General features: G+C 37.1%; 1 protein-coding gene across 1 annotated transcript in view; it reads right to left on the reverse strand.

Moving 5' to 3' along the window:
• LOC145688171 (uncharacterized) overlaps positions 1-26,681 on the reverse strand; it is a 779,558-nt gene that overhangs the window by 442,111 nt on the left and 310,766 nt on the right. The window lies entirely within an intron of this gene.

Consider the following 26,681-nt stretch of genomic DNA (forward strand, 5'->3'; position numbering starts at 1 on the left):
TTTTTCCTTGTATGTGACTGACTTCCTCCTATGATATTCACAGAAATCGATCTCTTTCTTTCTCCCTGTCTCTACTTCATATTTGCAATAACAACATATGAAAGTGAAATATTCATTCTGCTTCAACACCTGAAGAACGAAATTCAATGTGACCCTCTGAAGAACAATACAATAGATACCATGTCTGAGGAACTCTCCAAAGATCTGATAAGATCTGTAACTGATGAACACAATACCTTTACCAAACCTGTCTGGTCAACTGTGTTACTCATGTGGCAAATAGTATTTGTAAGAGGCCGTTTAGACGTTATGATAAATCATCAAGGGTAGAGATAAATTTCAGAAATCATCACATCTAAATTAGTTTATCTCATGATATCTCTCCTGCATATGATACGATGCGATAAGTTCGACATGTTCAACTTATCGCATGCAAGCCAGGTATAGCCCCCCGTAGAGAAACAAAGGAATGAATAGGTCACCGCTTCCAACCCTTCTTCGCTGCCAGCTTCTTGGAAGGAAAGCGGAAAAAAACAGGTTTTGCTAAGAATTTGCTTATACCGTTTTGTAGAACTACGAAAACTACAACAAATTAGCCGTTCGATTTGGTTTGCTTTGATTTATGAAATTTAAGCTAAAGCAAAGATAGATCCATAGTTTAAAATGAGATAAAACCGACTAGCACCGAGAATTGAAACCTAGACCGCATATATCAGAAGCGGCACGTCCTTGATTGAAACCTTTGTCCATATCTTCGAAACAAGTCATTATAAACCTAAAATTAAATACAGTATTTGCAATAATACTTCCACATAAATTTACTGGGGACCAGAGATGGACACATCAACCATGGTCTACTAGTCTATAAGTAATTGTGAGAGGTAGCCCACGTTGGTCTGTCTTACTGTTTGTATCAATCAAGCATACCAATCTCGATGGACTGATGGCTAGTTTCTGATAACAAATGAACGTTTCTGAGAAAATCAAAATGAATTAATTAGTTTTTTTAAATATTTAAATAATCTTAATTTTATGAATCATATTTCCTTTTTTTTTCTGTCCATTACGTCCTCATTATTAGTCTATATTTTAATCAGTAGATCGCTAGTGATTTCAGAAATGAAAAGTAGCGCTCAAACTTAAGAAAGGTTAGCCACCCTTGTTGTAGACCTATTCAATATTGTTTTATTTTTCAGTTCTTACTCTGGTTTGTCAATCAAGCGTTTTAGTGCTTACCTCCTGTTATTGCTGAACGGGACGTAAAACCCAAAATCAACTCAACTCAATTCAATTCCGAATTCAGAAATCGTATATAGATACTTCATAACTAGAATTTCGAATTTTGAATATATATATATATATATATATATATATATATATATATATATATATATATATATATATATATATATATATATATATATATATATATATATATATATATATATATATATATATGCTTCATACTTATTTCACTTCTATATAAATTGTATTTTAATTTACAATGTCAGATTAAATATTTTAACCAAAGGCGAGCTCTTTAACCAATAGTAACCATTAGGCTAGAAAGGTTTATCTTCTTCCAAGAATACTTAAGATTATTATAATATAAACTATGGGTGTTCTAAAAATGGTGCCTACGGACCACAGAGCACTCTTCTGCAGGTCACAATAAAGCGAAAATGTTGTATGATGAAATGCCCTCCGGGGCCTCCTTCAGGCTCTATGGGGAATCAAAATTTTACTATGTGGCAACGTCGCAGAGTAACTTGAAGCCATTAGCATTACTCTACGAATACAACAAAGCGTTAAATCGATTGCTTCACTAATAAGTGATGCCAGTATCAATCAATATCGACTTTAGTTGCCATCTGGAAAAGAATCGATATAACTATTTGATAGATTGATACATCTAAATCTATGGTTCTTTATTTGCGACGTTGCTACATAGTGCAATTTATGTCTCCAGACGACGACTCGAAAGGTATACAAATTTATATATATATATATATAAATACTGGCGGATCCAGGATATGATCAAGGGAGGGGTTAAACCATAGTTTGCCGCTTTATCCTGTGTAAAGCAGGATTGAAGCCCTTTAATCCAGTGTATACCTGAGCGTCAAGAAGGGGGGGCTATAGCCCCCTCCTTGGATCCGCGCCTGTATATATATATATATATATATAAGGTATGGGTCGCGGACATAAGCTCACCAGTAATAATATAATTGTATTATGAAATAATTAATGAAAGGAAAAAATACAATAATGATAACTAATTACACTTATACGTTAACTAATTTATACTAATTGCAAAGGAAAATAAACATAAATAAAATAAATACAAGTAAGCAATGGAAAAATGGTAAACGGAAAATATGACTAAAATCCAAACTAGACTTTGAATATTAATAATCTGGCAAGATAGCCCCGACTTTAGAAAATTGAAACAATAACTAGGTCATTCGTTTGTACTATGTTTGTTTTTGTCGATTACAGCGCCATCTATCACGTAACGAAAAAATGTTCAATACAGAAGTTACGTATTTTTTCACGGAGAATCAGAATATGCGATAAAAATGGGAGTTCCTATTTAAGATTTCAAAGTTGCCCCTCCCTCCCCCGGGTGGTGGGGGCAGGGGGTCGCGTGTGGTATCTTAGGATGTTCCCCTTCGAGGTGAACAACTTTTGTTGCAACTTTTTTAAAATCCGATTTGCAGTTTTCAAGATATTCCCAAAAACAATTTTAAATGCTTCACCCGATATATATATATATATATATATATATATATATATATATATATATATATATATATATATATATATATATATATATATATAGGGAGGATTGGACAAAAATCTAAAACGTTTACAAAAGTGTGAAAATCATACCTAGTATGGTGTGCGGCCTCTTTTTCCGTCCAAAACAGATTGGATCCGACGTGGAATGGACGTATAGAGCTCCTGAATCGTGGTGTGTGGAATTTTGTACCACCAGGGAACAATATTTGGGCAATGGGTAGAACCTGGTTCCCCAAAATGGCCTCATACTCCTTAGTATTCATCATTCCATGCAGGGCTATGATGGGACCTGCAGAAAACCACGATATCACTGTCCATACTGTAACAGAACCACCCCCATGCTTTACAGTTGGGAGCAGACAGTCTGTATCCTAGGCCTGCGACGGTGTTCTCCATACGTAAACACGACTGGTTGTTGGAAACAAGGTGAAGGTCGATTCATCGGACCACACTACGTGTTTCCACTGCTCATAAGTTCACGCCTTGTGGTCCTTGCACCACTGGATACGCCTCTTCGCATTTATGCCTCTTTCACATTATCCGGCGATTTGCCGGATCCGGTTTCGGCCCCTTTCATATTATCCGGCGTTTTGCCGTGGATGAAAAATATGTGAGCAGGGTTGCTGTGCAACTGAAGAAACAAAAATCAGTGACTCTTGTCGTGTTGTGGTGGTTGTAATGGACAGACGCAAAATGTGTTTTCTACTCGCCTTGTTAAGACACAGGCAGAAAAAAAAAGTCAGAGACACATATGGGTTCACCCTTTTTTAGAGAAGCGGTACTTGAAGGAGATTTTTCTATACTGTTTCCACAATTAAGGGAAGACGAAGTAAAATTCTTTAATTACTTTCGTATGTCTATCGCATCTTTTGATGAGTTGTTGGATCGCGTACGGACCCAGCTGCAGAGACAGAATTCAAAATTTAGGAACTGTATTCAACCTCCAGAAATGTTGGCTGTAACATTAAGATAAGATAATTTGTATTTTTTATACACATAGATAACGTTAAATTTAATGTAATTGAATAGATGGTTGAAGAAAGGATCTGAGTCAATTTCGTATAGTCATAAGATATTGAACAAAAAACATGTTAAAACATTTCACTACAATATACGAGACGAAACACTCAACACAAGAAGTTAATTCCTTTATCAATAGTACCTTACATATATTCGCAGCTGAATTTCCAAGGTGATGGATCCAGGTCCTTTCTGTAATCAATAGAATAGTGTAGCCAGTGACGGATCTAGCCTGGGGCCAGGGGGGCCTAGGCCCCCCAGTTTTTTGACTGACAATAATAATTTAACATATTATATATTTTTGTAAGTTTATAGTAAACTCATGATATATCTATGATAGCCTGGGTTCTGGCAGCCCCCCATGTTTTCCCTTCTAGATCCGCCACTGAATTTAGACTAAATTAGTAATAAAAATAATAATGTATGGCTAGGCAGAGTATAAGATTTCTATAACATTTTTCCCGGGGCCCCTTTTTCCTTGTGATAATTTCGAATTCTAAGGAGGAGGGGAATAATTTCACGTCAAAAAGTCCTTTTTTTCAAAGACCATTGAAAAGGGGACTTTTTTTCTTAGGTCTACTAATTCAAAACTTTGGAACCAATTCATCCAATTTGTTTTAATTCTAAATTTTTGATTTTGTTATTTTATTATTATTTTTTTTTTTGATCATTATAATTTTCTCCCAAAATTCGTATTTTTGAGTTAGAAATGTTAGGCTCGGCCATTTTGGATTACTCCTGAGGGCAAAATAAGTTTCCAATCGAAAAAAAAGTCCAAACTTGTTGAAAGTAAGCAAATACTACAGGATCCTCAGATTCGACCGTAAATTGACCTGCAAAAGGCAGATTGGAAAGACGGATAGCAACCTCCTTTTTTTTTCTTTTTTTTAATTTTTGAATATTTTCTTAGAAAGACCTTTTAACACATTTTAGGTCATATTTTCCCCCCTACAATTCATATTTTTGAGTCAGGACCGATTATCACGACCAAGTCACGATGAAGGGGGTTATAAATTAAAGTTTTAAATCCAAATCAAATATTTTGTCTTAAATACTGTCTCTCTTTCAATTCAGTACGCGAATAACTTTCGACGAACATTTGTTGTGTTAAAAGAATTGTGAAGAAATAAGTTAATGTTAAATTGTTTCACTTCAATAAAACGAGGGGACAGTGGTGGGTAAGTGGCAGAGGATTCACCTCTGGTGCAGGGGTGCTTGGTTCGATCCCAGCTTGCGCCAAGTGAACTTTGTGTTGGACAAGTAACGTTTGTGTGGGTTTTCTCGGGGTTCTCCCATTTTCTCCCACTTTCTTCATTCCATCATTTCATTCATTTCTCATCATCACCGTCTCTTTTAGCCTAGCCAACAGAACCATAGGACGTAATACAAAATTTAGAACCTTATTACTAGAAAACTTAATCCAGTAGTTATATGTTTTTTTTTTTTATGTATTTGAAACTACATCTTGATTGTGTGTTGTCATTTCATTCAAAGCTAATGTAAAATTAGTTCTTCAGTTCTAGTACTTCCTTTGCCAGTATAATACTAGTGGAATTCTTCTTACGACAAATAATAGGTATGACCAAATTTAGTGTGTGGTTCTAAAGATTTCCCGAAACCTGGAGTTTTTCCGAAATCCGAATATTTTTGGTCATCCTTCTTCTTCTTCTTCTTCTTCTTATTATTATTATTATTATTATACTATTTCGTGTTTATTCTTTTGTTTTAAGCGTTCCGACTATTGACTCAAGTCTCTTTAAAGCATTGCTCTAGTCTCTGAATTCAGAGGACTATTCAAGAAATTACAGCCAGATAATTATAAAATATATAAAATACGGTATATTTATCAAATATCACATCATGAATTCTCTCTTGCTTTGTGTAGCAAAATAGTACATAAATATATAGCAAAAGACTGTATTGCTGAAATATTTGATAGTGTATTTTTCAATTTTGGGTCACCACAAATTTATAGAAGGTCATTTGTCCAGTGCTACACGGACATCTCCCAATCTTCTATTACATAGAAAAATAATAATTTATATTGATTTCGACACTTCGGTAGTATTGGTAGTTTTCAATTAATTTTACATGTCATCTTTCCCCATATATTGTATATACAGGTTTGGTTAATTACTCCAGATGTACTGGGCTAGAACATAACCACATACACAAACACACTTCGCATAACACACAAAACCACATGCTCCCATATTATAGCAGCCACTTTCTGCTCTTTCCTGGCAACACTTGCTTCCTCCCCCAACACCCATCCGGTAGTTTGCCGCGTATATGTGAAGAGCGCCATTGCTTGTAATGTTCCGCTTGGCTATACACGGCGATTTGCCGCGCCGGATTCTAGCAGGGAGATCCGGCTGTTTTTGCTCGCCGGATGAATGTCCGGTGACCGCCGCACATATGTGAAAAGCTTCATTGCTTGCAATGTCTTTCTACCTCGTCCGGCAATTCGCCGGAACCGGATCCGGCAAATCGCCGGATAATGTGAAAGGGACATTACTGCTGTGACTAGGGGATTGGCGATAGCGGCCCTGCCATGAATTTTCATTTTATGAAGTTCCCGTCGGGCTCTGTTTTCGATGAAACCAGGTTCTATAGGCCAGAATTGAGTTCAGACGTAATTTTCATTGCAGTGGTATTCTTTTTTAGCTGCTACAATCCTTTTTAATGCTCTCCGGTCCCTATCTGACAGTAGCTCCAACCAGACGGGCACCAACGATCATGCCTCTTTGGAAGTCTGTCAGGTCGCCCATTTTACCGCATCACTTTCACACCATGACACTCACAGGTGAACTTGTTACTGCTAACGGAAGAGGAAGGTCCACATGACACATTGAAAACAAAAGAACGATCGGCAACCGGAACACATGTTGTACAGTGGAGGGCCAAACTTACGTGTCCTGTGTGAAGTGTTTTTAGATTTTTTGTCCACCTCTGGCCCGGATATATATAGGGCCCGATCCAGGAATCTCTGAGGGGGGTACACTAATAACTACCAGTACATTTGAATTAAATTTGAGTTTTTTAAATGCCTTTAGGCATCTGTGATGTGAATGAGGAATTCCTTTGGAAATGCTAAGTGTCTGCTCTCGAATTCTTTTCCTTCAATCTTCAGAAAATTGACTTAAACTATTGATTTTGCAAAACTCTCTGCTAGCTTCTCACTTTAGATAGTGTATATTTACAACGGAAGGGGGTGCACGTTTACCCTTGCACCCCCTAAATCCGGCCCTGTATATATATATATATATATATATATATATATATATATATATATATATATATAGTAGGTGACTTGTGTATCTTATTCCGTAGCTCATTGGGTCCCACTTTTTTTTTTTTTTTTATTCTTTCATTGATCAGACAGGACTCCAGTAAACAGGAAAATATAGTTACAGTTTAAGATGTGATTCGATATTCTGCAAGTATTTATATATTTATTGTCAAGCGAACAAAATGAAGTAGAATTTTACAAGCGTAAAACTGTTCTAGATTTTAGTATTAATAAAAACTACGAATATGTTTACAGCTCAAAAATAAATTGAATGCTCTTCAATTGTAGTCCTTAATTAGCTATGGTCAAGAAGATGGATTTAAGTTGTTTTGTGTGTGGTCAGCTCATTGGTTTCCATCATCTTTAATTCTGGAACTAAATATAACTAATTTTATTTTTAGTTTAGAAATAAAATAGTCACCTTTAGCTCGTAACGAAAGAGAGCAAAATGTCACTATGGCATTACATTTCGTTATATAAAGAAATGAAAAAAAAATACATTTATAGTTGAAAATGTCGGAGGTAATTTGACAAATATGAACAATTCTATAATATGTAGAATTAAGTAATGGTTTATAATAAAATAAACTGCAATGAAATGCAGGGTATATGAAGTTAGCAAAAATATTTGACTCTATGAGCTGAAATACAAGTTTATTGAATAGATGGGGAAACTTCACCTTGAAATATACACCATGAATTTGATATTCGATAGAATTTGAAATATGTTAAGATCATGGGATCATTTATCATAGGATCATGTTTTATATCTCATTTTGTTCAGAATAGAACATCCTTTCCAACTGTACTACTCCTTTGTCCGTATTATACACCAGAAACGGGAAAATCGAGGAAAACTGGGAGATTTTTCGATTTTTCGAAATTTTTGCATCCCTCTAGTTCGAGCCTGGGTTCACGTAGGGATATGAATTTTTTTATGAAAATACGTAGTTATGTACACAATACGTGTGCTAAATTTAAATCCTGCAAAATTTACATTATATATATAATTTACTGCATCGTTACTATTTGGCCTAGAGTCATGGTTTAAACGCCATTTTCTTCAGTATAACAAACCCTTTCCAACGATACCACTCATATGTCCGTATCATACACCTGGACCGGAAAATTCGGGAAAAACCTTTTTTTTAAAGGATCCCCCCGAAACACTTCACCACTTTGGCCAGTGGCGGCTCTAGCCCGGGAGACCTAGATCTAGGATTCTCTGAGAGGGTGCACCAATAACTACCAGTACATTTGAATTAAATTTGAGTTTTTTTAAATGCTTTATCTGTGATGTGAATGAGAAATTCCTTTGGAAATGCTAAGTGTCTGATTTCGATGAATTCTTTTCCTTCAACCTTCAGAAAATTGACTTAAACTATTTATTTTGCAAAGCTCTCTGCTAGCTTCTTACTTTAGGTAGTGTACATTTACAACGAAATGAAATGAATTTTTTTTAGTTTTCAGCCCCACGGTTATAACGGTTAGGCTAAAGGAGACGGTGAGAATGAGAAATGAATGAAATGGTGGAATGAAGAAAGTGGAAGGAAACCCACGTACACGGTGTTTGTCCACCACAAAGTTCACTTGGCGGGAGCAGGGTTTGAACCAGGAACCCATGCACCAGAGGTGAACGCTCTACCACTAAGCCACCGCGGCCGATATATTTACAACAACGCGGGGGTGCACGTGCACTTTTGCACCTCCCTAAATCATGCCCTGCCTAGGACCCCAGTTTTTTGAGTCAAAAAATAATTTATTATTTATATATTTTTGAAAGTTTATAGTAAAGTCATGATATACCTATCATAGTCTGGGGTCTGGCTGGCTCCCCGATTTTTTACCTTCTACATCCGACACTGACTCTGGCCCGGCCCTGGGTTCACGTAGGGATCTGAAAATTTCTTGAAAATACGTATTACGTACACAATGCGTGTGCTAAATTTCAATCTTGTATCTTGAAAACAAAGGGATGAAATTTTTTTTGAAAGTCTGAATTTAGGCCACACACGCACGTATAACTAACCGGTTAGCGCACGCGCCTTTGGCGTGGGAGACCCGGGTTCGATTTCCAGTGGGAGCTCATGTGGTTTGGATTCCACGTTAATCAGTAGGTCCACGTCTCACATAGCATCACTGCTGAACAGGACATTAAACTCAAAATCAACTCAATCATATTATAAAAATTTACTGCGTCGTTACTATTTGGCCTAGAGTCATGGTTCAAACACTATTTTCTTCAATATAACAAGCCCTTTCCAACGGTATGACTCACATGTGCGTATCGTACACCTAAAGCGGAAAAATTGGTAAAAATCAGAATTTTTTCTGAAAAAATCGCCCCCTCGGAATAGTTGCGACCCTCAGCCTCGGGCCCGAGTACACATGGATCTAAAGAATTGAGAAATAGGCCTACTCAAAGGTGCACACAATCCGTGTGCAAAGTTTCAATCTGGTATGTTAGAAACTAAAGGCTTGAAAAAGTTTTGAAATTTCCTCAAGGATAAGTCACTTCCCTCTGTCCCCACTTGGCGCCACCAAGATGACCATCTGATTCCAAAATGCATCATTTTTTTGACCAATAAAAAAGCCGGCCTAAATACCTGTTATAGAACCTAAATAAGCGGTCAAAGACAACACTTACGCAAAGATACCATGAATCCTAAAAGATTTAACGAGAAGTTGCGTAGTTACGGATTAGTATACAAGGTATATATATATATATATATATATATATATATATATATATATATATATATATATATATATATATATATATATATATATATATATATATGGGGGGGTTGTATGTTTAAATACTTGGGACAAGAATGTATATTTTATCTTTTAATTTAGATATATTCTGTGGACACAAATACAAAAAATGAATTAAAAACCCCAGCAATAAAATGACACTCGTCTTTCAGCTTACTATTAACGATTCTTAAGTGTCTAAATAGGCAACACCGTTCTATATTTCTTTTCTTTTTTAAACATAAACACAATTATATCATTGCTACGGACATGATAATTGCAAAAGCCGCATAATAGTTCTTTTCCATTTCAAGCTCTTTATTTTACTACGGCGGGAGCACAAATTACCAAGAAACAGGAATTGTCCTTTCACAAGTGGCAGGTAGAAACGCACACACACACACCACAAGCAAACATCGTGGCCCTGTATTTTTCTGAAATAGTTCACATAACCTCCGAAAGATGTCAGACTCTATTGACCTCTGTGAGGAATATCTCCGAGCGATATCGCCGTGTGTGAATAGAAAATATCTCTCTTGCATATGATAAAAAAATCTCCACCCTTGATGATTTATCATAACGTCTAAAAAGGGCCTAACGAAATAGCTTCTGTTCCACACATTTTCGTTCCATTAGATACCCGCAGAGGAAAGAATCTCATTCAGCTGGTACCAGTTGTTGATTTTCTCCCACCAAGCGTGAAAGGAATACCCGAAACAGATTTGTTCCTTCAATTAGTTACGGTACAATAACGTTACATGCTCGAATAACGTTACGGTGTCGTAACAAAAATTGGTGGTATGCCTTGTACCTACCTACATTAAATAACCAATAATTTTGTTACAGAGAACTATTTTCGTTACGTTACAGTTACGTTAAGTTATCTACCCCTGAAAAATACCCAGAATTCTTGCGCGACGTCACGTCACGTGGAAGAGAGCACAAAACAAACGCATTGTAGGGAATACAGTAAGCGGTGTCGATGAGAGAAATTTATAAAGAATGGGTAATTATTGAGACAAAAATGAATAAAAATAAATTTGTTGTTGCTCAATATCCGAATTGAGAAAGAAAGACTCCATGTATAACATAGCACCACTTTCTTAAAATGTTTTTTGGTCCAACGACAGTGAGTCAGTGGTAGAGCGTTCATCTTCGGTGCTTGGGGTCCCTGGTTCGATCCCAGCTCGTGCCGTGTGGACTTTGTGGTGGATAAACACAGTGTTCGTGGGTTTCTCGGGGTTCTCCCGGTTATTCCCACTTTCTTCATTCCACCATTTCATTCATTTATCATAATCTCGTCTCCTTTAGCCTAACCGGCATAACCGTGGAACGTAAGACAAAGATTTCATTTCACTTCATTTTCATTTTCATTTCATTTGGGTACACAGTTATTGGGTTTGGGCTCACTACACTCAAAAAAGCTTGGGCTTACTTATCTGAACTAAAGTAAGGGTCACTACCATTAATGACCTCGTGCTCAATTATGTCAGTGGGGCTTGCAATGAGTTTATTACTTTCAGTGGGGAAAACGTTCCCTATTCTCGTTAAGGCTCGCTCTTACTCAAGCTCGGGCTCACATCCTTCAATGAGGCTCGCGTTTACTCGGTCTCGGTCTCACATCTTCCAGTGAGGCTCACTCTCACTAGGCTCCTTGGAGATCGCGCACCCTAATATATTTCGAGCGAGCACGCGATTAGTTAGGTTCGGGGTCACTAATCTTAATTAGACTCTTGCTCACTCGTGCGTGCTATCTTCCGTCAACTGGGCTCGAGCTCACCCATCAATGGGGCTCAAACTCACTGACACCAGTGTGTATTAATGTGGGTTCGGGTTCCATATTTTCAGTGGGTTTCGCGCTATTTATTCTCGTTGAGACTTGAGCTTTCTTGGTCTAGGACTCACATTCTTTAATGAGGTTCGAACTCGCTAGGCTCCTTGGAACTCGCGCTCTCTAGTCTCCTTCGGTCACGCACTTGCTTGGATTCGGGCACACTAATCTGGATTGGACTCGTGTTCACTTGTGTTGACTCACTTCAATCAGCTTGGCTCGATCTCAGTACCATTAATATAACTCGAGCTCACTGATACCAGCGCGGTTTTCACTAATGTGGGCTCGGTTTCATTGCCTTTAGTGTGCTCGTGCTTATTTGGCCCCGGGCTCATATCGTTCAATGAGGCTTGCACTAACTACAGTAGGTTCCTTGGAGCTAGTGCTCTCTGATCTCTTTCGGGCAAGCGCTTACTTGGGCTCAGACTTCAACACTCAGTGGGACTCGAGCTCACTGGCGTTAGTAGGGCTTGTACTCATTTTTGATTGGGCTCACATCCTTCATTCAGGGTTGTGCTTAGTCAGGTTCTGGCTCAGATCCTTTAATGAGACTTGCAGTTATTAGCCTCTTGGCACTCGCGCTCACGAATTTTGTTCGGGCACATTTTCTGCGAACTAGACCCAAAATATAGTAGAAACACGTAAAAACAAGAACATTTATATGAACAATCTCAAACTAAAATAAATAAATAAATAAAAATAAAGCCCAAAGAATGAAGAAACACAGTGCAAGGAAAAACAATCAATGTGTTCCGGGTTCTGTGACTTCTGAGGGCTGCAATTAGAATTATCATTAACATTTCCTATCAATATTCATAAAACAACAACAATGAGTTGATGATAACATTAATATAAATTTATTATAATATAGCAATTTACCCGGTGTATTTGTAGTGTTAAAATTAGTAATATTTTTGTCTCTGTGCGGTTTCAACAATCAAATGAAGTTAGAATTTGCTCGTAGTATACAAAAAGTACAGTATATGCTAAAAGCAGAAGACGCGAATTCCTCTCTTCCGCGTGACGACACATTCCAGCGACCAACGCCAGTTCGAATCGCGTATTTAGCAGCCCTTGGGTAAAATATTCTATCAGTTTCTGCAGCGCGATATGCGCAAAATACCTGAGACTTCATTCAGTTAACGGTCTGCGTCAACGTAATGTAAAATTTCTGTTTTGTTTGCGATATTAGATATCACATACTTATGTTGTGATATAACGTTCGTGACGCAAATTTTGAGTTTTGCAATCACGAGTCCTCTGGATTCTTTTTTAACAGATCGAAAATTCTTAGTGCGTACGTTTTTCATTAAATTTATTTCGGCCCGAAAATTTTGAGAAGACATATGGAATGAGGACACTAGCAGACGGAACCCAAAATATGCAGAAATATCTGAAAGCTCTTATATCATGTACATCTATTGTCTCTAAAGGCACTACGACACAATGGAGCAGATAAATACTTCTAACAAAGCTATATAAATCAGTAATTCTGGACATCTTTCGTGTTGTCAGAAAGTTCTTTGGAGAAGAAATGTGATTTTGTTGCAGACAACACTAATATAACCCTATTATTCGGTTAAAATATGTTTATACCGATATAATACTACTACTCCGTGTAACGTGGGTTCTTGTCACCACGTCATGGCGCGTCCTCAGGTTGCGGATCGAGGAGAAGGCCTCTAGATATAGAGGTTAGCTGCGAATATACTGAATAAGCAGTCGCGGACAGCCGACTAGGAGTGGTCCTCCAGCTTGGGGGTTTGGGTAAGGCTCACAACCTCATCCTGTAAAATAAACCACTTGTTCAAAAATATTCAACAAAGCCTCGGACAAGGGCTGATAAATTGGCACGATCTCAGCAAAATAAAATGGACATGAGATTTGGAACATGAAATATTAGAAGTCCTTATAGGGCAGGAGCGTTAAAATCCGTAACGAGTGAGTTAGAGAAATACAGGATGGACCTAGTAGGAGTTCAGGAAGCTAAGTGGGAAGGAAATGGATCTGTGAATTCCGGAAATTTTACGTTCTTTTACGACGAAGGAAATAAAAATCACCAGTTAGGAACAGGGTTTTTCGTTCACAAACGAATATTACCAGCAATTAAACGGGTTCAATTTGTTACTGACATACTTTCTTTTATTTCTCTTAAGGGACGGTGGTGTATTATTGTCTTAAATGTTCTTATCCCAACTGAAGATAAGAATGACGATATACAAAACAGTTTTTACGAAGAAGTGGAACGGATATTTGGCCAACTCCTGCAATACCATATAAAAATTCTATTAGGGGATTTCAATGAGAAGGTAGAACGAGAGGATAGTGTTGCTCGAGACGAGACGAGACGAGACTTCAGGCTGTCTCGTCTCGTACAAAACACATCTCGTCTCGTGTCTAGTCTCGAGAGGTTCTGTCCCGTCTCGTCTCGTCTCGTCTCGTTTTGTGTCGTCTTGTCTCGTAAAAAATATAGCAGCATACAATGGGAACGAAAGTAAAGTATTACCCAGAACACACAAGACAAGAAATGTCACGGTAGCTACACCTTGAAACCTTCACCTCTAGTGTATGTGGTAGTCGTTTCGATTTCGGTTAGTGCCATGTGAGCTTTGTGATGGACAAACATTGAATGTGTGTGGGGACCGCGGTGGCTCACTGGTAGAGCGTTCACCTCTGGTGCTTGGGGTCTCGGGTTCGATCCCAGCCCCACCAAGTGAACTTTGTGGTGGACAAACACCGTGTGCGTGAGTTTTCTTGGGGTTCTCCCGTTTCCTCCTACTTTCTTCATTCCACCATTTCATTCATTACTCATCATCATTGTTTCCTTTAGAATAACCGGCATAACCGTGGGACGTAAAACTCAAAGATTTCATTTCGTTTCATTTTTCGAATGTGTGTGTTTTCTCGAAGTTGTCTAGTATCCTACCACTTTCTTCATTCCACTAATTTTCCCATCATCATCCATTCGGCCAAAGTTGCCTAAAGGTCTTAAAAATAAATTCAAATAAGCTCACAAGGCAAGGACAAATAGTTTACAAGATAATATATCTCTGCTGTTAGTTGTCTGAGGCATCTCGACCCTGGCTTTTTTTTTTTTTTTTTTTTTTTACATTCTGAAACATTGAAATTTGTTTCACCAGTTTCAATACACGAATATACAGCAAATTGCTCATAGGTACGTCGAAGATGAAGACACTAATGTCAAATAATGTTTACACGACAAACAAAGTTCGATGTAAAGGTGTCACCATCCCCGACACTATCGTATACTATCAACCCACTTGCTTTATAGTGTCTGTATATATATATGTATATATATATATATATATATATATATATATATATATATATATATATATATATATATATATATATAGAGAGAGAGAGAGAGAGAGAGAGAGATGGAAAGATATATAGATAAATAGAGATTTGATTTCATATATTCCAGCCTTTAGGTTTCACAGTGTTAATCCATACCAATCCAAAAACTACTTTCCATTTTAGCATGTTTAGATTTGTTGCAATTATTTTTTTTTTTAAAAAAAGCCCGGAACCAAATAATTTTATTGAGTAATGGAAAGTATTTGATTGAAATTTTATATGTTACTGCATAGTAAGCTCTACTGAAAGTGCCATAGTAATGGGAGCTGAACGACACATCGGACGAAAGAATGCTTGGGGCCAGTCGTCACCTCCATGGATCAAATGTTTCCATAACCACGGGGTGTGTGCTACTACGTGGTGGTTGCCCCGTTTGTGTAACAAACTAATGATAGTACACCCAGATTAGCTAGTTGCTAAAAAAAAAAAGTTGGTTGTTGGATGTCCATTTTAGATTTAAGTTTCTTATATTGTCGTGATCTATTCGCAATAATACAACGTACATCTTCATACCAAGCCGAGCGGTCTGCGGCGATAGACCATGGCTTGAATTCCCCGGGTTGAGTCCCGGAAGGGTCATGTGTATGAATTTTAACAACATTTGTTTTTTCGTATTGTGTCAGGGGGCGAAATTGTACGGGATAAAAGGATTTCAGTCTGGAAAAATTGGAGAGAATATCCTCCCCAGGATACTTTCATAGGAGTAAGGAATTAGTAAAAATATATGATATACATTTTATAGCAGGTTTAAAAATATGGTCTGGGTATCCTATTTCTTTTCTGTTAATTATGTTCTTCAATGTTCGAATTTTGATTAATTCTCATAATATTTTCTGCTTTCAACGGAGTTCCATGAATATTATACCAAATGTTCATTAAACGAATCAAGTTAGAGAAGTTTTATATGCCTGTAAGAAACAATTTCTGAAGATAATTCAGGTCCTAATGAATATTATTCACTAGGAAATGGAAGTATTCCCCTCCTCTCAACATGGAAGCAGAGGGCAATTTCGTACTCTGGTCAGATCAAACATTTCCGCGTAACAAAACGAATGTCCCCCTGTAAAACCTCTTCACCTAAAGTGTTTTTGTTAGTATCATAAATTTGCTGAAAGCAAACAATTTGAAGGGTTCGTCAATAATATCTTTGCTTTCTTTGTCCTTCGCCCGCCTTTCAAACGAAGAGGTGAATTTTACAACATGACTGCTGTATAATAAGCGAGCGATTGGTAAAATGGTAAAAGTATGTTTTTATGTGTATGTAAATGTGTGTATGTGTGTGTGTGTGTGTGTGTGTGTGTGTGTGAGAGAGAGAGAGAGAGAGAGAGAGAAGACAAAATTTTAGTTGCAGGATAACATACTTCAATTGCCGTTTTCGGTTCATATACCAAAAAGAATACCGGTACCGCTACCAGAGAAGAAAGGCAAGTGTAGTCTGTTCTGTTCTCTTCCGCCATCTCAGCCAGAACTTTCAACTACAGCCTGTAATGAGTAGACCTTTCCCAGTTTTCAAATTGAATAGATGGTGGTGGTAGTTCGGTTTCTTGACCTTGTAAAAATCTTCCCTGTCTTTGATTTTGTTTGTCATCATTCCAGCCAGAAATAAAAAAATGAGAATTCCTCAGTTTACAGCAAGGGGAATTGGGGACAAGACATTAAGGATGATATTCCTGGAAGCTCATGTATCATGATTGTTTCATTCAATAGACAGAGGACACTTTTCTATGGAGGCTTTTCAACATGTTTTCTCACAAAGGGGATTTTCCTTTTGCAATCTATATGACCACTGGAATTTCAATCTTCTCCATTCCCGCCAGCGTTTTAATTTTCGAGACACGAGACGAGACGAGACATTTCACGAGACGTCCCGTCTCGTCTCGTGTCTCGTCTAAAAGGGTCCTGTCCCGTCTCGCGTCTCGTCTCATTTACGAGACGAGACGAGACGAGGCACGAGAAATGTCTCGTCTCGTGGCAACACTACGAGAGGATATTTTCAAACCGATTATAGGGAACGAAAGTCTGCATAAGGAAAGTAATGAGAACGGTGTTAGACTCGTGAACTTTACAACATCCAAAAACCTAATCGTGAAGAGTACAAAATTCCCACATCGCGACGTTCATAAATACACTTGGACATCACCAGACGGAAAAACACATAATCAAATTGATCACGTTTTAGTAGATAGAAGAAGGCAATCTAGCATAATTGATGTCCGGTCGTTTAGAGGGGCTGATTGTGACACTGATCACTACCTGGTAGCAGCCATAATACGGGAGAGATTATCTTTGAATAAAGGTAATATTTATTGTTCGAAAACGGAGAGATTCAATTTAAAGAAATTTGAAGAGAGCCAGGTAAGAGAGGAATACCAGATTGAAGTTTCGAATAGTTTCTCGGCTTTAGAAAATTCGGAGTGCACTAGTGTTGAGAATACCTGGATTGAAATTAGAGATAGCATTAAAATTTCAGCAAAAAAAAAAAAAAAAAAATGGAACACGCGGAAATACGTAGGAACAAACCATGGTTCGACCAGGAATGCATTAAACTAGCAGAGAAGAGAAAACGGGCAAAATTACGTTGGCTACAAAATCCAATGAAATATATACACAAAATTTCGCAGATATCAGGCGGAAAACTTCCAAAACTTTTAGAACAAAGAAACGCGATATTTTGAAAGCTACAATTAAGGAACTTGAAGATAATAGTAAAAATAAAAACATCCGGGATATGTATAAGGGGATCAGGGAATTTAAGAAAGGCTATCAACCTCGTGCTTATATATTAAAGAAAGCTGACGGAACAGTTCTCACTGATACGGATAATATCTTAAATAGATAGAAAGATTTCTTTGACGAGTTGCTTAACACGGAAACAAAAACTAGCGTGCGTGGAGAAAAGAAGATACACACCGTATAACCGTATATTCCAGAGCCCAACCGAATAGAAGTAGAAACCGCTATAAAGAAATTAAAGAAACACAAATCCCCTGGTGTAGATGAAATTCCGGCTGAGTTAATTTTAGCTGCAGGCGAAAAATTGTGGAACAAAATACACAAACTCATTCTCCTTATCTGGAACAAGGAAGAATTGCCACAAAAGTGGAAAGAACCAATCATTGTTCCAATTCACAAGAAAGGCGACAAAACTGACTATAATAATTACCGAGGCATTTCTCTTCTGTCAACATCCTATAAAATACTTTCAAATATTCTATTAGCAAGATTGACCCCATACGCAGATGTAATTGTTGGAGATTATCAGTGCGGATTTAAACAAAATCGATCAACTATCGATCAACTATCGCCAAATACTCGAAAAAATGTGGGAATACAGTGGCCCTGTACAACAAACTATTTGTTGATTTTAGAAAGGCGTACGATTCGGTTAGGAGAGAAAAATTATACAACGTTCTTAGAGAACTTGCAATACAGAGAATGCTAATTAGATTAATTAAGATATGTTTAAACGAATCCCAAAGTAAAGTCCGGGTAGGAAAATTTTTGTCCACGAGCTTTCACGTCGAAAATGGCCTGAAACAAGGAGATGCGTTGTCGCCATTATTATTTAACTTTGTTCTGGAATACCTTATAAGGAAAATCAAAGATAGCAACCAGGGCCTAGAGTAGAACGGTATTCACCAGGTTATGACATATGCTGATGATGTAAATTTAATAGGGGATGATAGGAGAACAATAGAAAGAAATGCAGAGATCTTATTAAAGGGTTGCAGGTACATGGGTTTAGAAGTAAATGCAGAGAAAACTAAATACATGGAAGTGCGTCGGGACCGTAATACGGCAAATTATACATGCGTTAAAATATTAAATAATACTTTTGATAAAGTGGATAGTTTCAAATATCTAGGATTAATATTAACATACGAAAATCATATTCACGAACAAATTAATTGTCGACTAAAACCAGGGAATTCGTGTTACTATTCGGTTCAAAATCTCCTGTCTGTCCTATCGCGAATTCTGTCGAGGAATTTGAAGCTTAAAATATACAAAACGATAATCATGCCTGTTGTTCTGTATGGTTGCAAAACATGTTCGCTTACTCTGAGGAAAGAACGTAGACTGAAAGTATTTGAGAACAAGATCCTGAGAAGAATATTCGGACCCAAGAGGAACGGGAATGGGGAATGGCGGAAACTTCATAACGAGGAACTACATAATTTATACGGTTTACCCAACATTGTTAGGGTCGTCAAGTCTAGGAGGCTTAGGTGGGCAGGTCATGTAGCTAGAATTAAAGAAAGTAGAAACGCTTTCAAAGCCTTGACTGGAAGACCATAGACAATATTAAGATGGATCTCGCAGAGATTGGAATACCAAGTAGAAACTAGATGCAGTTAGCTAAGGATAGAAGTCAATGGAGAGTTTTTTGTGAACGCGGCATTGAATCTCCGGATTCCATAGGCCATAGAGTTAGTTAGTTAATACTACTACTACTACTACTACTACTACTACTAATAATAATAATAATAATAATAATAATAATAATAATAATAATAATAATAATAATAATAAATCTTATTTACAGTACATATTGTGCAACTTAATTAGCTCTCAACATTGTGCAGTTGATTCATTTGTCCTTATATATTATGTCTTCCGGTTTTCTTAAGTTTTATCGTGCTTGTTAAAAAAAATAATCTGTGTATTTGTAAATAAAAGTGTGAAATGCAATTTGTTTTATAGAAACAAAAAGCAAGTGTTTATGCTAAAGAATTATCTAGAAATGTATCAATTCCTTTTGGTGATATTTTAAATAATCAACAACGTTTCAGTTGATATGACGTATCGTAATCAAAGTAATGATTAATGTTGTAATGATCGAAATCAAGGAATTAGCACCTCAAGAGATTAGCACTCTGATGCACCTTGTAATATATGGATCTCTGATTGGCCATTTTCACAGTGGTTTGTTGTTTGTTTAATCTCTAAGTAGTGTCTTCGATTTCAATGCAGAACTGGACAAAGCAATATGTCGAAGGTACTTCGAAATTCTCGATAAGCCTGTGAAGTAAAACCAAAGAAATTATTGAATTGGGTGGAATTTCTGTTCAGGAAGCTCCATGAATGCAAACAATTCGCTACTGAATGAATTTTAACTAAGCTTGGACCAAGGGCGAAACAGTTACGTGAGTAAATTACAAAGCTATGACAAGTGACTTCTTAGAAATTCGACAGACACACACACACACACACACACACACACACACAGAGAGAGAGAGAGAGAGAGAGAGAGAGAGAGAGAGAGAGAGAGAGAGAGAGAGAGAGAGAGAAATATAGAGAGATATAGACCTAAGTTTCTTTCTTTCACTCAATCCCCCATCACCAAATCCAATAGAAATTCTAGAACGACCCTATTGCTGATTGCAAGATAATCATAAAGGTCCCTTTTTCGCTGCATATCTATTATCTTTGGACGTCGTTCTAATATGATTTCAACCACTAGATACCAGTATCTACTGCATTAAATTCTTGTGGATAATAATTGCTTTTCTGACCTTTATAGAGCAGCTACATCTGTGTCACGGGAAAATAAAGAATTCAAATATGTGCTTTCCCCAACCCACGCTATGAAAATTAGTTGGCTATGAAATAATAATTGGTTTAATTTGACATTTTCATAAACAGAAAATAATTTGTTGTACTAAGTGAATAAAAAAAAAAAAAAACTTATGACTTCACACAAACGGGTAATATTTTGTGCACCAACAAATGAGTTAATTCGATGTGTTCCTGGTTTAGTTAGTAGTGTTATTACTGGACCGCATTTCTTTATTCAACACACAATTAAACACAACTGCATATGCGTATTTAATACTTAATTATGTCCAAAAATCATAATCAGTTTTGCTAAAATGCTAAAATCCCTATTTCAGTCTTTTTTTTTCCTATTTTCAACAATTTTGCCAAATGTACAGTATATTTTTAAAAAGGGACCTGTTTTACATTCCCTAAAACATTCTATTGATTAAAGTATAACACGTCACAATTTGGTTAGGGTACCTGATTTTGCTTTCTTGTTCCTCTTAAATTTTTAATTAGCATGTTTATCTATTATTAAACAGAGTAAATAAATTTAGGCACATTTATATAATCATACCTATATCTATTAGGTTAGTGCGAATGGAATGCCCGTCTCAAGTGCTTAATTTCCAAAGGCCGAAAAAAAATTAAAACTACAACACTTGGTTAATTAAAATAATGGTGCGAAGAGGTCCTAAACCACACGTTAGACCATCCTCCCTTCCAAGAAGCGATTGAGATGCAGGAAGAGATAACAATCAGTACGGGAGACATGATAAAAATTTGGTGGCTAAGGAAAGCAATCTCTTCCGGGAGAAAAAAAGCCATTAGCTCTTACTGGCAACAAACCACATAACTTCTAGCGACATAAAATTCGCTTTTTTTTATTTTCTCGAAAATTATGCATGAGAATTGCTCCTCATATTTCAGTTTGGGTCTAGGTCAAAACCCCCACAGCCAAAACCCCCACACTCAAGAAATGTCAAAACGCCCACACGATCGGTCATAACCCCCACACAAATGGACAAATCTCCCAAATACACGAACGGTCATAACCCCCACAGCCAAAACTCCCACACTCAAGAAATGTCAAAACGCCCACACGATCGGTCATAACTCCTACACAAATGGACAAATCTCCCAAACGCACGAACGGTCAAAACCCCCACATCCAAATCCCCCCCCCCACATAAGAAATGTCAAAATGCCCACAAAATCGCTCAAAACTCCCACACAAATGGACAAAACAGCCACACATAGAAACGGACATAATCCCCACATAAATGGACAAAACCCCCACACAATCGGACAAATCCCCCACACTCTGAAATGATCATGATTGCACGTCTTTGTTGCGGCTCTTTATGACGCCCACTTTAGTGTTTCTGTCATAAGAAAACAGTGCAAGAAGAATAGTTGCAACATCAGTTTAAGTGGAATAAAAAATGTTATTAAAAGTACAAGGGCAAGACATGCAACCAGGATCATTTCAGAATGTGGGAGATTTGTCCGATTGTGTGGGGGTTTTGTCCATTTGTGTGGCAGTTGTGACAATTTCTGCATGTGGGAGTTTTGTACATTTGTGTGGGGGTTTTTGGGGATTGTGACCGTTGCTATGTGTGGCTGTTTTGTCCATTTGTGTGGGAGTTATGACCGTTGGAGGTTATGACCGATTACCAGTGTGGGGGTTTTGGCTGTGGGGGTTTTGACCGGTTCACTTCAGTTTGTTCAGCTCGATGTGACCAAGGATGCTATAGATTATCTGCTCTTACATATATATTCATCCTATTAACTCAATGAAACCAAAAACAACCGAGCATCGGCATGTCTGATTGGTCACTCTCGTTTCTGCCATCGTCTGATTGACTATTTTCATTTGCGCCATGAATCTCAACTCAAAACATTGCGACTTTATTGGGCGGAGTGGACAGAGTAGGGGTGGCGAAACTGTGACGTATGTCTTCAAGATTTTGCTGTATAGGCAGATCATTTTTATTTTATAACACCTTTGGATGTGGCCTATTGACTGATATATGTCTCATCTTTGGACATTATTCTATTTAAACAAAAATTAAAGCTTAAAAGTTAATCATAATTTTGGACTGTGTACTGTCATGTTGATAGTATTGTGATGAAAAAACTTAATGACGGTATACCTCAAAATCAGTTGCATCATAATAGGTGGCGGGACTGTCCTACATCATTAATTACTTTCATCATCATCATCATCATACGTATTCTGACATTAGTGGCACGTCACTTGCCGCAACTGAGAAGCATCCATGCTGCACGGTCTTCAGGTACGATTTTTCTGCTTTGTTACCGTCCATCAATTGTACTTTTTCACCCAATAGTTAATCACAAGACATCTCCCTCCTAGAGATCCAAATAAGGGATATTTTTACCTTCGGAACTATATTTCTACATTCTAAAGACCATTGTGCATATGTTCTACTTCAGTTATCAGCAAGCTAGGGACAAATAGAGTCGTAGTTTCCCTTTGCCTTCCACCCCTCAGTAACCCAGCCATATAAGTCATTCTGATCACGCTTGGGACTAATGTCCAAGTTGCTATACAAATCACTATTATTTCGGCCAACTTGGCTACTGAAGAACTGTTGTCTTCTCCCAGAACACTCTTCGTCTGGCTACTCCAGTTAGACCAATTCGATAGGGGTGCCCCTTCTGGTAATGAACTACCAGCTCCAAATTTCACTGCAGCATGCAATATTCCATACCAGACATATAAGTGTCTTCGTAAAGGTGGTGTCAGTCGGGGAAGTCAATTATTATAGTTAAAAGTAACTTATTTTTTTTTCTAGATTTATTCAGAAATTACACACGAGAATTTTCACCCATCAATATATAATTTTGTTTAACTTAAGATCTACCGATTAGCAGGGTAATTTGGGTAATATAGCAAGTTCAATAATATGGGCATACCATAAATAATCTAAAATTGATTTTGTTAGTTGGTAACGGTGTGTGCACCAGTTACAGCTGGATACAAATGTGCACGACGGTTGAGCTGTCATTTTGTGTTATTTTGAAAAAAAAAAAATAAAGGTGAGTAATTGTCGTTATTTGATTTACACGTTTTTTTTTTTTTTTTCAGTATCATGGATATAAGGAATTTATGCACTATAATATTTGAAAAAAAAAAACAAATCTCAGCTCATTTATTGTAATCTACAGACATTGCATTATCACTACAGCAAAGGATATAGTTTTCCGATTACATTCTAACTACAGAGTTGCAAAATTACTAAACATTGTCATTATGTATAATATGAACATATTCATTTTGCACAAAATGGGCAGTTATAACAAACATGCACTGAACAATTATGAGATAAACAATGAAACATTTTTTTTTATATTATTAGTACCGTTTTTCATCTTGAAGGAGAATGTTTTGAAAAATATTGTGAGCGCAAAAAAAAAAATGTATTTTACTTCAAAGTGCGCCTCTGCAAGAATACACATTACAAATTTGTACCAAGTATTCAAATCCGTGATCGCAATGGTCGATCTTTAACTAAACTTGGGTTTTGCCACATTTTACCACAAGCGTGGTGAAAATCGCCAAATATGACAAAGGCAGTTAACGGGTTCCACGTTCGGCCTTTCTAACCCATGCAATAGGAAATTACGCTTACGTTAAAATAAACTTAAACATATGAGTAAAAGCTATATTTTACTTTTATCATATCATATGCATTTAAATTTATCACACTTCGTTTCGGTGTCTAACATTGTAGTTCAAGTAGCTAAGAATATTACAATGCACGTCGTATATTTTCTTTTTAATGCTTTTATGTATTTTATAGTGTTATCGTACGGCTTAAATTTGTTCGGTATTTAGTATAATTTCATCCGCTATTATATTTTTCTCTTAGTTTCTCATAGATAATTTAAGTATCAATGAGAGGCACCTGCTCATTGTATAAATAATGCTTGTCCATATTTCAATACATTTTGTTAAATATGGACAATTACAGTAAGGTAAGTATTTTTAATTTTATCGACTACCATTCAAATATTTTTTGAAAGCAAAGTCTATGAAAGTAAATAGAAGGAACCAGTCTACACTGTTGAAATATTTGTTGTCAAATTATATTTTAATATCAATGAGAATTTTCAATATTTTCTCTTTTACTGTCCATATTACACAAAATTGCCCTATATCTCTAATCTTTGGATTTTTTATAACATTAATAATATTGTGGTATTTAATTTTCTAAACAACCATGTGAAAATTCATTCACTTTGAACATATAAATAAAAAATAAAAATAAACATTCATTTCACCACTGAAAATGAGCTAACATTCAGCTAGAAGGAAAAACTTCAAAGAAGAATTGAAACTGGAATACGAAGCATTATATCTGACTATCTATAAATTTAATACGGTAAGAATTACGATGGTTCCACAAGCGATTCCCTTCAATGCTATAACTTACCGAAAGGAAAACAATGTCACAGTTTGAAAGCCACTGTAAGTCGAAAACAAATGTTGATCAAAGTTTGGTAAAATCAAACATTCATTCGGTTTCTACTATGTTCTATTAGCGTACAACTAGACGTACGTTAGAGGCAAAGCACGAAAACACTCGAAAAGAAATTAAGAAACTCCCAGGCTCTTCTGCAGAAGATTAGTAATAATAATAATAATAATAATAATAATAATAATAATAATAATAATAATAATAATAATAATAATACTAATAATAATAATAATAATAATAATGTATTGATTAAACCATGTGAAAAGTAGATTTCATATTTGCATATGTGTATTTGTGTGATGTGTCTTTCAAATTTATTTACTCCTGGAAACGTGTGTTATTCCCTACAAAAGTACAGTATAACAATTGAAATGTCTATTAATTCTGACCGCTTATTTTAATTTCAATTTTACTGTATGAAATATTCTAATTAAATGCACTGTATGCTTTTTAATTCCACTTTTGTAAGAGATCTAGGGAAACTCCTTCATACTAGTTGAGTTGATTTTGAGTTTAACGTCCCTTTCAGCAGCGAGGCCATATGAGACGGACCTACCGATTAGCGTGGAATCTGAACCACATGACCTCCCACCGATAATCGAACCCGGGTCTCTCACGCCAAAGGCGTACAAGAAATACTAGTACTCCTTGCAGTGAGTAATTGTTTTTTTTTTTTTTTTTTAATATCCTCCAACTACTTTTTTGATTCGCTTGTGCAAGTTAATGCCAATAACTTGACGTATGTAGATATACAGATGGTGATCAGAAAAATGGAAACACCTGTAGTCAGATCTATGGGTTGGCAGTGGTGTCGTGGCGCCCGCAGCGCCGGACCGCTGGTGGTGGTGTGTTAGGTCGGTCTCCATACTACGTCAGGCGCAGTGGAACAGCAGTGTCCAGTGGCTGCAGCAGACGGTGGTAGTATAAAATGGGAGACCTCTCAGAGTTTCAAAGAAGGCAAATGACGGAGGAAGTGACGGAGGAACTCAATCTGCACCTCCCCCACCCTTTTTCGACAATCGCAGTCCGCCGCGAATTACATGACATGAACTTACGGGGTCGTGTTGCACGGGCCAAACCGCTCATCAGGGACCATAACGCTTTCGCATCTCGCAAATGGTGCCTTGGTCCGTTGAGGACTGCAAACGTGTGATATGGTCGGATGAGTCATCCATGACCCTATTCCCAACCACGGGCTGTGTTTATGTGTGAAGAACGCCCAAAGAAGCTTATGATCTGCAGTGTCTCCGCCCAACTGTGAAACATGGCGGCGGCTCGGTGATACTGTGGGCCGCCATATCATGGTTTTCATTGGGTCCTGTGGTCACACTTAGCGGACGAATCACTGCCAACGATATGTCGCAATTTTAGGAGACCACTTGCATCCTATGGTCCGGATGTTGTTCCCGGACAATGACGCCATCTTCCAGGATGATAATGCACCCATTCACACAGCTGGCGTTGTTACAGCGCGGTTTGAGGAACATCGGGATGAAGTTCAACACCTCCCCTGGCCCGCCCAATCCACAGATTTCAACATAATTGAACA

This window comes from Thermobia domestica, chromosome 6 (assembly GCF_964235325.1).
Source record: "Thermobia domestica chromosome 6, izTheDome1.hap1.1, whole genome shotgun sequence".
NCBI classification, from domain to species: Eukaryota; Metazoa; Arthropoda; class Insecta; order Zygentoma; family Lepismatidae; genus Thermobia; species Thermobia domestica.